Source organism: Monodelphis domestica, chromosome 3, assembly GCF_027887165.1.
Source record: "Monodelphis domestica isolate mMonDom1 chromosome 3, mMonDom1.pri, whole genome shotgun sequence".
NCBI classification, from domain to species: domain Eukaryota; kingdom Metazoa; phylum Chordata; class Mammalia; order Didelphimorphia; family Didelphidae; genus Monodelphis; species Monodelphis domestica.
The window spans coordinates 272,584,695-272,602,972 of NC_077229.1; the positions used below are offsets into that span (position 1 = coordinate 272,584,695).

At 37.3% G+C, this 18,278-nt stretch overlaps 1 protein-coding gene across 4 annotated transcripts in view; it reads right to left on the reverse strand.

Moving 5' to 3' along the window:
- ESCO1 (establishment of sister chromatid cohesion N-acetyltransferase 1) overlaps positions 1 to 7,313 on the reverse strand; it is a 76,286-nt gene extending 68,973 nt beyond the window's left edge. For 2 of the 4 annotated variants that reach the window (XR_008917684.1, XM_007487633.3), the window contains exon 1: positions 7,177 to 7,313. The gene's annotated coding sequence lies outside the window, so the exon portion shown is untranslated. Of the gene's footprint in view, positions 1 to 7,010; positions 7,144 to 7,176 lie in introns of those variants that run through there. The other 2 variants (XM_016431663.2, XM_001367418.4) reach the window with 2 other exon arrangements.
- Positions 7,314 to 18,278: the final 10,965 nt, after the last annotated feature.

The following is an 18,278-nucleotide window of genomic DNA, read 5'->3' on the forward strand; positions in this document are numbered from 1 at the left end:
CAAGATAAGATCTGGAGGAAAAAGTGCAGCCTATAGTCAGACAAAGAGGATTTACTTGCTCATAAAATTTTAAACAGTCACACCAAGTCTCCACTTGAATGAACTGTTGAATGAATAATGAATACACTGTTGTATGTGAATAAAGTCATTTAAAATTGGGAAACCATTTGGAAATTGAAACAGTAGGAATGTTTTCTTTTCTTCAGTTCCAATTAACAGGAAAGTTAAGACTTAATTAACTTCATAAAGATATTTAAGTTTCTTACTCTGGCTCAAATAATGTAATTTTTGTTTAAAGATCTCAACCTCACATTTTACATGTACAACTAAAAAGCTCAAAATTCAAATACATTTCCTTTAAAATAATTTTATTCATTATCATTTTTCTGACCACTAAACATGTATGTGATCCAAAGATCCTACTTTCTGTTCTTGTAAGTGATCATGTAAAATCTCATGCATTAAATTATCACTGTGCAAATAATTTTCACATCTTTATATCTAGTTCTAATCTTTCTCCCTCTCCAGTCCCAATCTGTCAACTTTTTTATTTGACATTTCCACCATGTTTGACATTGGAAATACCACATGTCCAAAATGGAACTGTTCATCTCTCCCTGCCTCAAATCTGCACCTTGTTAGAATTTCCCAAAATGTTATGATGAAACAGTTTCTAGTCACCCACGTTTGCAACCTCAGTCATCTTTTTCTCTTCCCTTTTCTGGTCAATTCGACCTCAACAACATGAATTCCTCCCTTTCTCCTTAAAGGATCACTACACTAAATCAGACCCTCAATACCTCTAGACTAGTCTATGGAAATAGTTTACTTGCTTCCATTCTCCATCCCCTGCTCTTCACCCCAAAATCCTCAATGCAGCTGCCAAAATAACATTCCTGAAACACAGATCTGAATATGTCACTCTCAACACAAAATCATCTATGATTCACTATTGATTCTAAGATAAAATGCAAACTTCTCATTTAAAGTAATATCCAATGTCTCTAGTTTAACTTTCCAAACTTACTTTATCTCCCATCCACTTTTTTTGTTCTAGCTATTTTTGTTTTGTTGATACTTTTGTTTTCATAGAATTCATTTCTTTTTTCTTTATCATTCACCTCTTCCCTTTTCCTCCCTCCTAAAGTTAAGCAAAACTTGACATGTCCACTTTCTAATAGTGAATGAAGCATTGCACATCTATAGTCACTGACCTTTCAATAAATGAAGAGAAATGCTTATTTCTTATCTAGGTCATAGCTTTCAACTTAAAAATATTTTTTTTCACTATTTGTATTATTGTAGTCATTGTGCAAGTTGTTTTCCTGGTTCTGCACACTTCATTTTGAGGCAGCTGGATAAAGCACTGGGCTTAGAGTCAGGAAGACCAAAGTTTAAATCCAGTCTTAGACACTTCTTAGATGTGTTGAACCAGGGCAAGTCATTTTACCTCTATTTGCCTCAGTTTTTTCAACTGTTTTTTCCACCCCCAAAATTGGGATAATAACAGCATCTATCTCTCAGGGTTGTTGTGAGAATCAAATGAAATAATATTTATTAAGTGTCTGGCACACAGGAAGTTTTTAAATGCTTATTCACCTTCCTTTTGTTATTAAAGAAAAAATGTACTTACATATAAGCAACAGACACTCAAATATTTGAAGTGAATTTTTAGTTTTAATGATGGTTAATGACTAAATTCAGTCTCTCCCAAAAGTCTTTGTGCAATTTAGCTATTAAAGTTTTCAACTGCACTAAGACTTTGATGAATCTGTACTGATTAACTCTCAGGTTAGTTATCAAATCACCCCAATATTTCAAAGCACTAGTGATTTGCATATTAGCAATGACTGTAACTGTACTTCCCAACTTAACTCTGCCTCTAGAATTCTTATACTTTCCATTTCAATTCAGGTATCACCAGCCCAGGGAAATCTTCTCTGAAGCCCTCATCCTCAATAGTTGTGTTCTCAATTTTACCTACACTGACTAGAACACAGGCTTCTTGACAGGAGGCTTGGAGTTCTATGTTTATGGTTTCTAATGCCTAGAAAAGTTTGTAATGTTTGCTGAATTTAATTTTTACTAGTGTGCCTTCAAAAATGTAACCTACAGCTATTGATGAATTGTAGAATTATATTAAGTTCAAGTCATAACTTAAAAATGCATTTTTATTTGGGGAAAACAATCTTCCTAATGATTAAAATCAAATTTTATCCATTATCAGTAATAACAAAATAGTAAATATAGTGTAAATAAAACAGAACTTTGTAATACTTTTATAGTTTAACTCTATCACTGTTCTCCAGCCTCTCCTAATCAAAGGCCAATATTTTTTTTTAAGGATGTCTCGCTATATACCACCTCACTCCCTCTATAGAGAAAAGGAAAAAAAGATGTAAAACTCCAATACTGTTTAAAATAGTGCTTTCCAACTATCAGATGCTTGGTTACTGAAACAGTCATTAAACTTAAAGCCAATATAGTAATTAATGTCTTTACTGATAAATATTTGAATGAAATATATGCCTGAACTATTTAAACAAAATAGGGAAACATGCAGAAGACCTAAACTTTGCTTTGTTTAAAGGCCTTTTAAGGGGCAGCTAAGTAGCTCAGTTGATTGAGAGTTAGGCCCAAAGACAGGGAGGTTCTGGATTCAAAATTGACTGCAGACACTTCCCAGCTGTGTGACCCTGGGCAAATCCCCATTGCCTGGTTCTTGTCACCATTCTGCCTTGGAACCAATACTGTGTATTGATTCTATGACAGAAGGTAAGGATTTAAAAAATTTTTAAGGCCTTTTACACAACTATATGTCTCAGGTAAGCCATAAAAAGAAATGCTGAAAGTAAAGATAGGTAGCATGGGCTAAATGAAAAAAATAAATGAAAAAATAAAATCAGACTCAAAATCAGAAAATCCATTTCATGGAACCAGAAGTATCCAGTCTTTGCTCTAAGACTCTAAGTGTGGGGGGTAGGAACGGGGATACAACCATTAGCAAATCACAACCTCTCTGAAACACCCCACACCCATGAGATTTTATTTCTTCTTACTCAGTCACCTCACAGTTGTCAGGTAAATCCATACACTATAGAAACATGAGCAAAATTACTAACCAATTCGATTTCAAAATTCAAGGAAAATGGGGATAGTTAGGTGGTCTTGTTAAAGTCACATAACTCCTAAAAACCCTAAGAAAGACTAGAGTGGAGAATGTGTTTATATGACAAGAACAAGAGCATGTTCATTAAACAGGCATCACACACACACACACACACACACACACACACACACACACCCCCACACACACACACACAGTTTTAAGGCAAAGGATAATCATGTTAGCTTAACTGACTCTCCTTATATCTTGATTTTCACTACCCATTATTATTGCCTTTCACAAGCACTCAGTCAGTTAAGAAGCAATAAATACAATGAAGAAATTTAATTAAGATTTCTTGGAAAATCACACTTCAATACATCACACATATGTGTGAAATTCGAGCATACTATATACTGTGGTTAAAAAAAAAAGGTAGGCTGCAATTTACTTGAAGTGATTTGATTAAACTGGTCTGTTCCTTATAAGAACTTTGTGAGATAAGTACTTTAAGTTATCTCCATTTTACATCATACTTTGATGTGTTTCAATTGGTGGTTTCCAATGATTCAGCAGTTCACAATCTATTCAATCAACTTTGATTTGTATGTTACTTTTGTCCATGTCCCACAATAAATCTTCCATGTGGAGGTATAGAGTACAAGCACCTAATATCTTGACACATCTTTAAGATAATTCTTTCACTGCTAGTATGCTGAAGACTACTCATATTGTACCTCTCTAGTACCTGTTAGGTAACCTACAACATTAATTTTTCATAGACTTTAGCATGCTCTGGCTTGCAGTGAAATGGAAAAAATATTGGCTTTAAAAGATAAGCCTTTATATCAATGAGATACTTGTCATTATTAAAAGGACTGCAATTTCCCAAAGGCAATCAAGTCAATTCTCCCATTCAATTCTGGGTCTAATTCATTGTCCATTTGCAGTACTATCCAAAACAAATATACTAAGGGATCAGCTCCATAGGTCAGCTCATATCACCACTTTACAAAAACAAAACTAGGCTCAGAAAAAGAACATAACTGGATATCTCATTTTAGTTCATTAATAGGTCTAAATGAAGTCATCAGACATTAATTCAAACTAGCCAGTGATGACAATGGTGTGTAAAAGACATACAAACAATTAAAGTGTTTAACCTTTCAAAGATCTAGATAGTAATTTGATCATTATATGTTTAGAGTATTTATACATTTCAAGGTCTAGGACCAATGTCCTTGTTAGGTTTAAGAAAAGGAAAACAGATTAGCATCCTGAAGCCTATAAACTCTTTAAGCATTTGTTCCTTGAACTAGCTTCCTCTCAATCTCTAGTGTCTATTAATGAATTATAGGCTGTATACATTTCTTAAAGGAGGCCTAATTTCATTATTTCAAAATAAAATGACAAAATCAAGGAATGTAAGCTAACAAATGATAAACCTTTCCTGTGGAAAGGGTGTTGTCATATTTATGACCCTGTTCATAAATTTGCTAATTATCATTCCCTTTTACAATCATTAAAACCAGTGACATTTGCATCCTTTTCTTATTCGTATCATTTTAAATCCATAGTATTTCAAAAATAATAAGTAGATCTAAGCTGAAAAATGTGGTGGAGAATTCCCAAACAGAATGTTCCCAATATTTATCAATGTCTCTACTGCTCCTGCTCAATTAATTTGAAAGGTTTTTATCTTTAAAAGCCTTATTGGTATTTGGTATTCTACTAAAAGTCATTTAGAACATTACAAAGAAATATGATCATTTAAAATATGCAAACTGAGAGCATGATTTCAGAGTGCTAATTAGAAGACTTGGGCACCAGAATCTTGGGTGTTACTAACTTTGAGAGCAAGGGGCAGCTAAGTGGCAAGGTGAATATAGTGCCAGGCCTGGAGTCAGGAAAACTCATCTTCATGAATTCAAATTGGTTTTCAGACACTTACTAGCTGGGTGACCCTGGGCAAGTCGCTTAATCCTATTAGCCTCAGGTTTCTTCTCTGTAAAATGAGCTAAGGAAGGAAATGCCAAACCACTCCAGCATCTTTGCCAAGAAAACTCCAAACGGGGTGACAAAGAATAGGAAATGACTGAACAGCAAGGAACTTTCCTTCTCTGGGCCTCAATTAGCCTTTGTAAAATGAGGTGGATCACATATATCCACCAAGACACGTAATAATTCCTCTTAGGAAGTTATCCTAACCTCCAAAATCTATAAAAACCATGGGAAACTTGCTGGTTACTACTTCAATAAAAATATTTTTTGCATGTTCAAAACTAATTTAATACATTAAAAATGTAAAACTTAAAAATCTAATCTAAAACATGGAAAAACCATATTGCACTTAAATACCTCTATAATTAAATGAATTTAGCTTTAGAATTTATCCAAGAGCTTGGTACATAATAGGTGCCTAATAAACACTTGTTGATTGACTGAATGACTAATATGTATCAGTATATTCAAAAGAATACTGAGAAAACTTTTGATAGGCTTTTCCAAAACTGCAGGTGTGAACTGAATTCACATCATGTACTGTCTGCCCAACCCAATATTATCTTTTCCCAAAATACCTGAAGAACAATGGAAAGTGATAATAGAGAAGTCTACAAATGGGGGAAAGGGTGAAAAAAGTCCTTGGATGTTGAAGAGTGCATGCTCATTCTAATTCTCAAAAGAAAGAGATATGACCCATTTTCAAGACTGAACATGACCCTCTGCCAATACTCTGGAAAATAACATGGTTCGGTTTCTAATTCTCAATTTCTAATCTGGCACCTGCAAACATTTCCAATTTCAATGGTTCAGACAATACAAGGCACCAGGCCTAACCAAGCATATTTAAACTTGAAAATTTTTATTTAATTAATTTAAAATATTTTTCCATGGTTACAAGATTCATGTTCTTTCTCACCCCTCCCCCCAACTCCCTCCCGTAGACGACGCATAATTCCACTGGTTAATCAAGTATATTTAAAAGGTTGAGTCTTCAAATATAAGGCAGGGACCTCCTCCCTGCTCTCTCCCCAATTTTTAAACACAGTAGTAAAAAATATCTAGCACACCAACAATCGGTCAAATACACCTTCCTATTCTTGTCTTCTGAAAGTATTCTTTACATACTTTCTGCATATCTACCTAGCAGTTTTTTCAGGAAAATCATAGCCAATCAGAAACGCAAATACCATTTAGATGCCAAGTGCAGCAATCAACTATTGCCAAAAGATGTTACTCAAGATACCCAATTTAGCCACAAAATAATCTAATCAAAACCCCAGAAAACTGGTTCAAATGATTTCCCCAACCCAGCATTTTAACTTTACATTCCAAAACAGAATTTGTATGTATTAGTCAGCGGCATGGTTTTCATAATTACCATTCCTTAGAACTGGTAGGAGAATTGAAAACTCTTCAGTCCCTCCATAGAGTAGCCACCCCTCTCCATTCATAAGGGCTACCCCGAATTCCCAGGTAGGAAGGACTCATAATGGTGAGCTCTGCAGCCCTCTCTGGGTAACCCTCCCTTACTTAGACCCCCATCATCCCTCTCGGACAGCCTCATGACCTTGGCCCGGCTCTCCACGGTTCAATAATCCCTCAGCCCCTAGGCCAGCTAAGCCAGGAGGAGGGGGAGCATCCTGACCCACAGAGAGCAAAGGCCTCCTCGGATCTCGGGGATGCGGCCCCGACACCCCGGGCGTGTGGCCAGGCTTGCGTCCAACACCACGGGAAGAAACGTAGGGCAGAGGTAGACAGTTTTAGAGTCGGGAAAGGACTCCTGGGCCCATCGCCCACATCCTGGCCCGCGGCGCAGTCCCAGACCCATGGGGATGAGGCAGTGGCAGCAGGTGAAGCTGCCGGGTCGGCGGCACCAGCGGGCGGGTGAGAAGCTGCCTACCTCAGAGGCAGCGGCGGTACCGCTCAACCACTACCCCACCCGAGGCAGGCGCGAGGAGCCGGCGCCCACTCGGACAAGAGGGGCGACCGCGGAGACACGCGGAGGAGCAGCGCCGGGCACTCGCGCTGGGCCCAGGGGAGGGAGCTCGGGAGGAAAGGACGCGCACCTTCTTCATCCTCGGCCGAGGTTCCAACTGGAGCCGACGGGTCACCTCACATCCGGGTACGGCCAGCGAGCCCCGGGGGCGGCGGCTGCTGCTAGCTACTCCTGCTGCTGCTCCAGCAGCGGCTAGTCCGAGGCGCGGAAACCCCAAACTTCCGGCGACTGCGACGACGACGGCGACGGCGACGGCGGGGGCACCGCCTCGCTTACTCGTCAGATGGGAAGCTACCTGCGAGTTTCCGGGGTGCGCTTGCGCAGCAATTCGTCTTCGCCCCTAGACCTTATTCAGCTGACTGCCTTGACCAGCGGCTAAAGATGGCCGCCACACGGAAAGCGCGTCAATACGATTTTCGCCCAAGGCCGGGACCTTTCGACACACACCCCCACCCCCTCCACCCCCGCCCTCGGCTTGGAGAGACCTGGCAACCGGAGACTTCCCTCCGCGCAGGCGTACCGTAGGGAATCTCTAATGAGCGCCCTCATCTGGAAACATCTGGGAAGAAAGCGAAAGTAAAGTGGCGGGGTCGGGGTAGTGTCCCCTAGCGGCACAGGCCGGGAGTTGTTCTATGTTTTAGGCCAGAACGAAGTTCATTGGCCACTACAAAGATTTTCAGCTAAGAAATATTGTCCTGGACCCTCCTTTTTATCCTATTCCTATTTTTAGTTCCCCTGCATTTTTTCTCTGTCCCAACCCAATACCTGTTACTCCTATCAAGGTTTTCAAGGATTCCATGGTCTACTGTCACTATTTTATTAACAGCATTTATATAGGGCTTTTAAAAGTTTGCAAAGCACTTTCCACATGTAATTTCATTTGATCCTTGCAAGAATGCTGTGAGACAGCTATTATTGCTCATTTTAAACATGAGGTGACACACCAAGAGAAATTAAGTGATTTGCTTAGGGTCAAAAAGTTAAACGTCTTTGAGCTGGATCTGAACTCACATTTCCTGACTTTTAGCCCAACCCTGCTGGCTTTGCCTAGCTTCCTCATTGGACAGGAAAGAATGTAGAAAAGATATGCATGCATTTATAAATATTTAAACGAGATTTTAACTTTAACAGTTTTTAACCCAGATTTCCCACTTCTTTCCATAAGCAAATGTGTTTGTAATCTCCTAAAAGACAGTGGATAGGAACAGACTGGGTCTGGGTCCCTTTAGATGAAGTTGAAATCCAGGATTGGATCTTGATTCTGTGTCTGTATGCAAGTAACGGCCTTGCTATTTTCATTTTTGAGGCATACATGACCTAAAAACCAATTCTTCCCTAAATATTATTTTCATTGAAGTTTAATACAGTAGTGTAATGTAAAGTCTTCTAGGCTTGAAGGAAGAAGGGACTTGGTTTTCTCTTCTGTTTCTGCCTCTTTTTTTTTTTTTACTAATATTGTATTTTTCCCCAATTACATGTAAACGAAAATTTAACATCCTTTTTTTTTTAGTTTTTGAGTTTCAAATTCTCTCCCTCCCCAAAACAGGTAAGCAAACTAATACAGATTTTATAGGTGCAAATCTGTAAAACATTATTACATATCAGTCATTTTGAGGAAGATATAATATGTAGAGTGGAAAATGAAGTGATCTTGGAAATTTCAAAGTTCACTCTTTTACCACTTATTAAAAAATATATGACCATGAAAATTAATCATTTAAAATTGTGACAAGGAAATCACTTTAAAAGACTGATATATATTAATTTAAGGTCGCCAAGGAATTCAGCTATGTAATTCCTAAATGAAAACTCAAGTCAGCAGTCAACCTTTTATGGAGTTTTAATTACAAACAGGAGGAAGAAAGGTATTAGAGAGAGAGAGAGACAGAGAGAGAGAGAGACAGAGAGAGAGACAGAGAGAGAGAGAGAGAGAGAGAGAGAGAGACAGAGAGAGAGACAGAGAGAGAGGGGAGAGAAGGGAATAGGACTTAAATACCCCCTCTGTTTAGGCTGGGCCAAAAGGCCCAAGCCCTTAGATAGCTGAGGCAAAGAAAAGAGATCAGTCCCTATCACTCACGTGACCAAAATGGAGAAACAGTCTCAGGGGCCTCCACCTCCAGCCTCCTTCAGAGCAAGCTTCTCAGAGCACAACCTCTCAGAGCAAAACCTCTCGAACTCTCCCAGTCCTCAGACCCCTCTATCTTTAAGGAAACCATCTAAGTTCCCTCCCCTCAGTTCTCACATCTACCAATCACTGTCCATGTCTTCCCTGTGCCAATGGTGGCTCTAGCTTAACCCAGGACCTCCCAGAGGTATGTGGCTTTGCACATGTCTGTTGAAGGTCATATTCTCAAATAATTAAATCATGATCCTTTTGCTGCAGCCCTTCCTAAATCCTGTTACCCTGAGTAGGGTGGAGATTGGAAGTTCCAAGACCTGGTTCTGTCATTCCAAGTATCTCTATTGTATCAATTCTAAAATCAATCATGACTCAAAGAACTTCCTGTTCTATGCTTAAGCATAGGTCAAAGCCCTTTCCATTGTTCAGCAAAAGGTTTCTGTCCTAAAGCAGTCCCAAGTAGGGAGGAGAAGGATCATCCCATGCCAAGGGGGTTCTTACTATCAGTAGGAAATTTTTTCCAGTATGAGATTTCCCAATGGGGAAATTTCCAACATTCATAAGTCTAAGAAATTTTAAAGTTTACAAAATAGAATGCTTTATTGAGAGAGATGGAGGGAAGGGCACTCTCTCAAACCATGTTCTCTTTTTTATTGAGCATGTAATCTTGGCAAATCTCTGTGAGGATAGATATTTGAGCAAAAAGTGTCTCTAGCCTGTTATCCAGCACTAGAGTATTTATTGCTTTCATATGCATAATAATCCTGGCCCCAGATGTAATGTAGTTGATTGCCTGCCCAATTGCTATGAAGACTACATAGGCTTGTGGTAGAATTTACCATAGGGTAGAGATTTCAAAAGACATCCTTATCCCTAAGTTGTCATATTAACTATACTGTCTATAGTCTCTACTATCATTACAGTAACAGTGTTATATATGAAACAATACCCCAGTGTGCCATTATGGCTCCCACCATTGTTAGCCACAATTCTAGTTGGAACATGGTTTCCTCTTTGTATTATCCTTGTGTTTCTTGTTATTCCCCTTTACTTAGAATCAAAATTCTGATTCTAAGTATGAATTGCCTCAGTGCCCCCTGTCAAGTTGACTGCCTTGCTCAGGGAGTTCCAACTGTCCACAGTGACAGTTGAAAAATGGCTTCTAACCACTGGGGTGCCACTTGTAATAGAGGGCATTTTTCAATTGGTAAAGAATCAAGAGAGGGAAAATGGAGTGTTCTCCCCCTCAAGACAAGGCAAAGGAGGTATCTCTGTTGTTAAGGTTGAGGCAAAAGGAGAAAGAGGGTAAGTCTGTTGGGTTTCCCCTTCGACTTTCCCTAATTATGGCCCCTCAACTAGCCTGCCAGATTATTACCCTCTATTACTTTGTTGCTGTTTAGCAAGTCCCTCTTCCTAGGTGAAGAGAGGTCACTTCACTCCCAACTCAGTGTAAAATGTCCCTCATTCAGTCTTCAGCCAGTTAATAAAAGATCACAAGTTATTCTACTGGGGTAATAAAATAGGGTGTGTAGTAAGGAAAGGGGGGTAAGTTGAGGCAAAGGATAAAGGAAGGAGGGGTCCCTAGCTATTTAAACCCTTTTCTCCCAAAGTTGAGGTGAGGAGCTTAAAACCTCAAGCCCCTGAGGGGTTCAGGGTGATGAACCCTGACTTTTAGTCCTGCTCAGAAGAAACCTCAGTTCAGGAGATTTCTTCTTGTAGACTTTTCTTCTTTTCAGTCGCTGTCCATTTATTAGAGGTTTGGGGGGGATAGGTATCAGGAGTCAGTGAAAAGAGAGCTTTCTTGGGATCAGGACCCAGTCAAAGACTGCTACCTTTTCCCTAGCTGACTCAAAGCCAAAAGACCCTGGCTCCCAACTACTTCTCTCTGGATTCTCTTACCCAAGATTCCAAGATTTCTTCGCCCATCATCCCCACTGCTATAGATCTTTGCAGCCATCCCAGGTTCTTTGCATGTCCAAAAAGTCTCTGAATTTCCTCTTCTCACACAACCCAAGACAAATGCACAAAAACTCACAGAAAAATTCCTTATTTATTGGAGAATCCTGATGCAATCAAGTCTCCAGGAAGGGATTATAACATTTTTACAATAGTTGGAGACAGAATGTTGAATAGCTTTATAATGACTTTACAATAAACACATTCAAGCTAATTAACATCTTCAAGAAATTGGAGAATAGCTTCACAATGGATATATGCAAGCAAATCAATATGTTAAAGAAATGATCTGGAAGTTGGAGACAAATACAGGGAGGAGTTCAGGGTTAGGGTTAGGGGCTGATTAGAGGATCAGTCAAACCTTGGACTTGACCTCCTAGAGGAAGCCTCAATAATCCAAATACAAAGATACCATAGGAGAGTCTTCCAAGACAAAAGAGTACTCAAGATTGGTACTTAAGAGTTGGTCAGTGGTACTTCAGTATCTAAGACCTTTGGGACTCCCACCTAGAGCAATTCCCAGACAGACTCACTTAAAACAGTAAAGTTTTTCTAAGGATGGGGGGGGAGGGAACAGAACACCAACTTTTAGATATTAGTAAGTTGAGAATAACACACTAATTTCTCACTCCACACAGATAAGAAACAAAAAAATAAAGAAGAAAGTGAAATATAGTATGTTTTGGTCTACCTGAAGACTGATCAATCAGGTTTTTCTCTGGAAGTAAAATGGTATTTTTCATCATGAATCTCTGTGATTGTCTTAGATCACTGCATGGCTGAAAATAATTAAGTCATTCATACTTGTTCATCAAACAATATTGCTGTTACTGTGTATGATATTCTTCTGGTTCTGTTTATTTCACTATGCATCATCTTTCCAGGGTTTTCTGAAATCATCCTGATTGTCATTCTTTATAGCACAATAATATTCCACTACAATCCATATACCACAACTTGTTCAGCTATTCCCATTTGATGGGCAAACTCCTCAATTTTCAATTCTTTGCTATCATAAAAAGAGCTGCAATAAATATTTAGGGCAAATTGGTCCTTTTCCCTTTTTAAAAAAAAATCTCTTTGGAATATAAATCTAGTAGTGTTATTGCAGGATCAAAAATATATAAAGTTTTATAGTCTTTTGGGCATAGTTCCAAATTACTCTCTAGAATGGATGAATCAGAACACAACTCAACCAACAGTGCATTAGTGTCTCAGTTTTCCTATATTCCCCCCAATATCATTTTCCTTTTCTGTCACATTGGTCAGTTTGATGATTGTGAAGTTGTATATCAGTGCTGTTGTTATAATCCTAACCTTTCCCTTCTGTCTGAGGCCAGATTTGAACCCTGTCCTCCTGACTCCATGCCTGGCGCTCAATTCATTGAGCCACCTAGCTTCCTCATCAGTGTTGTTTAAATTTTAATTTCTTTAATCAAAGGTGATTTAGATCATTTTTTACATATGTCTATAGTCTGCTTCTGACTCTTGATAGTTTTGACCATGGCCAAATCATTTAATTCCTCTGAGCCTCAACTTCTTCAGATATAAAGTAGAAATAATATTGCTATTATGAGATAAGGAAAGAGATAATTCACGGAAAGGGCTATGGAAAAATTAGAGTGCTTAAATGCCAGCTATATTGTATATTAATGTATCAATGATGATATATAATAATGATATAATTTATATACTATTAACATTATTATGCTAATATATTAATATTATGTAGAAGTACAAGAAAATATAAAAATCCTAAAAATGTCTTGACTTTTCAGTTCTTGTATATTTTTTCTTAAAAAAAACTCAAAGTGCTTTTACATGTCTCATTTATCTTCAAGTTATCCTTAATGAATGAATAAAATTGCCATAGCAGTTATTTTCATCTATAGTATTTCACCAACTGCATTTCATATTATATTGTTATGCTATGTTATGTTATATTATATCTCAGGAATAAATTATAAACTTTAAGAATAGGTGATAAATAAGTTTCTTTGTGGCAAATTTTGATTCTATATTAATTACTATCTTCCCTCGAGGGCTATCTAATTTCCTTTATAATTAACAAGAATCTTCACAAAATTTTTTTAACTTTTGGGCTATTTATAATTTTTATCAACATTAGATCTTACTAATCTGTCAACAAACAATTATTAAACAATGGACTTTAATAGGGCAAAAAGAGTCCCTGCTCTCATGGAGCTCACATTTCAATAAGGGAGATAATATGCAAATAATTACAAATATAAAACATTCACATGGTATAAATGAAAAGTAATCTTAAAAGGAAGGGGGTAGGAAGAGAGACTAGGAAAGGGCTACAGAGGAGGGGATTTTTATCTCAGCCTTGAATATTCCACGAAAAAAAAACTACAAAGCCATACAAATGTTGACAGGAAAGGTTCACAACATAGCATATTATTAGTATGGCTACATTATTAATTTCAAAGTTCACTCTGCTCTTTACAAACTACAAAAATCCAGGCATTAGTCATGAATATGATAATCATTTTAAGTTGAGATTTAAATCTCCTAATTATGTGAAAAATCTCCATGTTACTATGACTGAAGTTCTTGGCAATTTTCAATAACTTATTCAATTTCATTCTGAATAACATAAGAACTTCAAATTATTGTGCAGCTGGATGATGATAAAATATGTATTGTCATGTTTTCTGAAATCCCTAGGCTTAAGTCCTACTTTCCCTACAAGATGTATCAATTTAGGGGCTAGCTGGGTGGCTCAGTGGATTGAGAGTCAGGCCTAGAGATGGGAGGTCCTGGGTTCAAATCTGACCTCAGACACTTCCCAGCTGTGTGACCCTGGGCAAGTCACTTGACCCCCATTGCCTAGCCCTTACCACTCTTCTGTCTGCCAATACACAGTATTGACTCCAAGAGGGAAGGGAAGGGTTAAAAAAAAAAAGATCTATGAACTTAATCACAACTCAATAAGCCTTTTCTCATCAATAAAATACAAGAAGTACTTAAAATGCCTACCTGTTGTACTATTTTGAAGATCTATTAAGAGATATAATGTAAGCATTGTGTGACCATAAAGCTCTATACACTAAAACATTTCAGTGGATTCATAATCTTGCACTGTATATTTTTCTCAATGACAAAGTTAAAGGCTGTGTTTTTATCAAATTTGCAAATGACACAAAGCTAAAAGGTATAGCTAACACACTGGACAACAGATTTTGGATGCAAAGTCTTAACAGGCTAGGGCTCTGAAAAATCTAAGAACATAAACTCCAGTAAGGCCAAATGGAAAGTCTTAAGCTTGGGTTCCAAAAATCTACTTCACAATAACAGGATTTGTGAGGCATGGTCAACAGTTTGTATGAAAAAGATCTTATGGGGAATTAGTGAAGCTCAGTATGAGGCATACAAATGTGATGGAGGAGACAAAATAAGAGAGGGCAACTTAGGCTTGTATTAGGAAAATCATGGCTTTGAGGAAGATGTTACCCTGGTTAGTCCACATCTGGAAAACTATGTTCAGATCTGGGTACCACCATTTAAGCACACTTATGGCTAAACAAGTTGTGGTACATAATTGTGATGGAATGTTAATGTGCTGTAAAAAATAACAAACAGAATTATTTCAGAAAAGCCCAGAAAGACTTACATGAACTGATGCAAAGTGAAGTGAGCAAAACCAGAACATTGAACACAGTAACAGTAATACTGTTTGTTGAACATGAACAAGTGTGAATTACTTAGTTATTCTCAGCAATGCAGTGATCCAAGACTATTCCAGAGATTCATGGTGAAAAATGCCACCTACCTCCAGAGGAAGACCTGATAGTCTCAAGGCAGAACAAAACATACTGTATTTTACCTTCTTTTTTTTATTTTGGGATTTTTGTTTTGTTTTTTATCTCTTCCACAACATGACTGACATGGAAAAATGTTTTACATGATTGCACATGCAAAAACTATATCAGATTGTTTGCTCATTTGGGGGAAGGAGAAAAAAGAGGGAGAAAATTTAAAACTCACAAATGTTTTTAAATGTTAAAAGTTGTTTTTATGTGTAATTGGGGAAATAAATTTTTAAAAAGTACATTGATAAACTAGAGCATCCCCAGAGGAGAGAAACCAGGATTGTGAAAGACTCTTAAGTACAAAGCATTTGAAAATTAGTTGAAGGAATTAAGGATGTATAGCCTAGAGAAGAGAAGACTCAAAGTGGAGCATGATAGTTTTCAAATGTTTCAAGGACTGTCAAGTGAAAGAAAGTATTAGATGTGTTCTATTAGATCCCAGAGGGCAGAACTAGGAGCAGGGAAAAGCAAATTTAGGCTTGCTGTTGGGAAAAATATCTAAGAGTGGAATAGTCTCCTTCAAGTAGTGGTAGATTCCCTCTTCTTGAAGATCCTCAAGCAGAGACTGGATAGTATTAGCTGTAAGGTTTGTGGCAGTCAGGATTTTGTTCAGGTATAGATTGAAATGGATGGCTTCTTAGGTTCCTTCCATTCCTCATAGTTTGTGATTCCTTCCAATAGCACTGATCCATCTGTCCTCCCCTAAGCTCATCCTGTATGACTCAAGGACACTAGAGTCTTGTTTCTGCTTTAGATACTTACTAGACTTCTGTGACTCAGCACATTGCTTAATTTCTCAGCCTCGGTTTCCTCTTTTGTAAAATGAAGTTAATAGCAAAATATTAACAAAACTAGAACACTTTTAAAAAATTAATAAAATGTTGCTACCTTTTGGTAAATGGAGGTTGCTTCCATATGTCATAAAATAAATTACTTCTAGCTTGCACTGAATTAAAATGTTATTATTTATACATTGTAGTCCTAGGGACAATTTTAAATTCTCTGGCCAAAATTCCAGATATAGCATCCACTGCTTTTCAACTATTCAGGATTTTGATGGCTCTAATATCTCTGTTTAGATAGATGACATAATGGCATATCCCATACTCTCTCTGTTCTTGTTTTGTCTTCTCAATCTATCATATTTTGGATTTTAGGATTTCCACAATTCCGACAAAAGAATATAGGATAAGATAGCCCAGCTTATAGTTAATATTTGCCTTTTGGAAACTAGAATTTATTTTTGTTAGAGCAGAAAAATTGAAATTTGCCTTTTCTATCCTAACTTATAAAAAGACAAATCTATAAGCGTCCAAAATATTCAATTAAATTTTACTCCTATTTATTCATATCCTTGAGTATTGAGTTGTGTTGAAAATTTATTGTAGAAAATTTATTGGAGGACATAAATAGGAGTCATACAAGATAGTTTCTGTCTCTATCATTGGAGGGAATGCCCTCATCAATAAATTTTCAATTCATTTAAATGCTATTAATTTTATTTTTATTATTGTCATTCAGTGGAAAATTATCTTAGTATGTTGCGTACTCTGCTTGATGAATTTTTGCTTTTGTTGACTAAGCAATTCTAGATCTTTTCTAAACCTACTGACTTGGTGTTCGAGTATTCTTTTGAACATGGAGTCATATTGTAAAAAATAGACTCGAATACAGGACTACAATCCCCACAAGCCTTTGTTCCACTTCCCCAAAATGCTTTGTAATCTCACGGGAATTCTGAGGTGGGCCGAGATTGAGGAAGGATGTAAGCTGGTGGCAAAGGTTTTTGGGGCTCTCTCGTTCTTTTTTTGGACTTCTGTTTTGGAGCAGATGCGTCTCTTCCATGATGTGAGGTTATCTGGCCTAGGCCTCTGGCCTAGGCACGTGTTTTTTCTTATTCTGTATTTTCTTTAATCATTAACCTTTAATAAACCTCTAAAAAAATATAATACTCCTTGCAGAGAGAAACTAATTTCTACCTGCCTCAGTCTCCCCATATTCCTAAATTTTAACTATTACAATATTTTATCCTATTTATTAATTCACTTCTACTATTCAATAGGACTATATTTAATCCTGTTATTTTCACATTTCTTATGATCAACAAAGCTTATGTTGTGCATCATCAATATTTTATATGTCTCTTCGATTCTAGGACCACAGATTTAGAGTTGAAAGAGATTTTAGAGGTCATCTAATCTAACTTCATCATTTTACATGCAAAGTTCTGGCCCTTTCTGATATGCTCATTCTGGGTGCTGAAAGGAGCAAAAAAAGGACATTTGTGGGTGGAAGATTGATAAAATCAGCTTGAGAGGAAATATAGGCTATCAGATGAAAGTTATGGGTGAAATACAGACTATTGAAAGAGGACCAGAGAGAAGTCTCTTTCATGTTGAAGTTAGGGATGCCTGGAATTCTTGTTATTCATCAGCTCATTTATATATAATTATTTAGGGTTTTGAAGGAAACAGCTCAGAAATTATAAATCATAGATCTGTTTATAGACTATGGGAAAATATGTATATCTTCAGTTTCTGCCACACCTGATGGAACTATAGCTTTTGGGGTTTATCCAACTTGAATTAGAGATGGGGTCACTATTCATTGAGAAGGCTTGATTAGAAGCCAAAAGTAACTAGAGAAGAAACAGAAGGGGACAGAAAAATAGTTTACAGAAAATATAAAGAAATGAGTTGAATTTAGCTAAAATATGGCCTAATAGTTGATAGAGGGAGCTATTTGACTGGAAGAGTGCTATGGCTACTGCAAGCTGATTTGAGGAAAGCAGAATCCTCTTATTTGAAGAACTGTCTGGATTTATTTATTGCCTTTTACAGACATTCATAGCCTAAGAGAGGGAAATACTCTCAATGGTGAATGTATTGTCTTTTGCTGATCTCCATAGCTTTAGAAGCAGAAATCAGAGAACAGAGAACAGGGCAGCTATTTACATAATTTAGGAACTGCATTTCATGGGAAAAAATGTAATGTTTTGTTATAAGAGCATAACACTTTGTCAGCCTCCAGCTGTGGGTAACATTAAAACACTTTTAAGTTCCAACTAAAATTCCATCTTCAACAAGAAGCCTTTCACAACCCATCTTAACTCTAATGCCGTCCCTCTTTGATTTCCTATTTATCCTGCATATAGCTTGTTTGCTTATTTTCTCCTGGAGGGAAGAGCCTGGTTTTGTTTTTTCATCCTCAGGGCTTACGTCTGATTCACTAATATGCTGCATTTTTCTTCCTTTTAGTTTT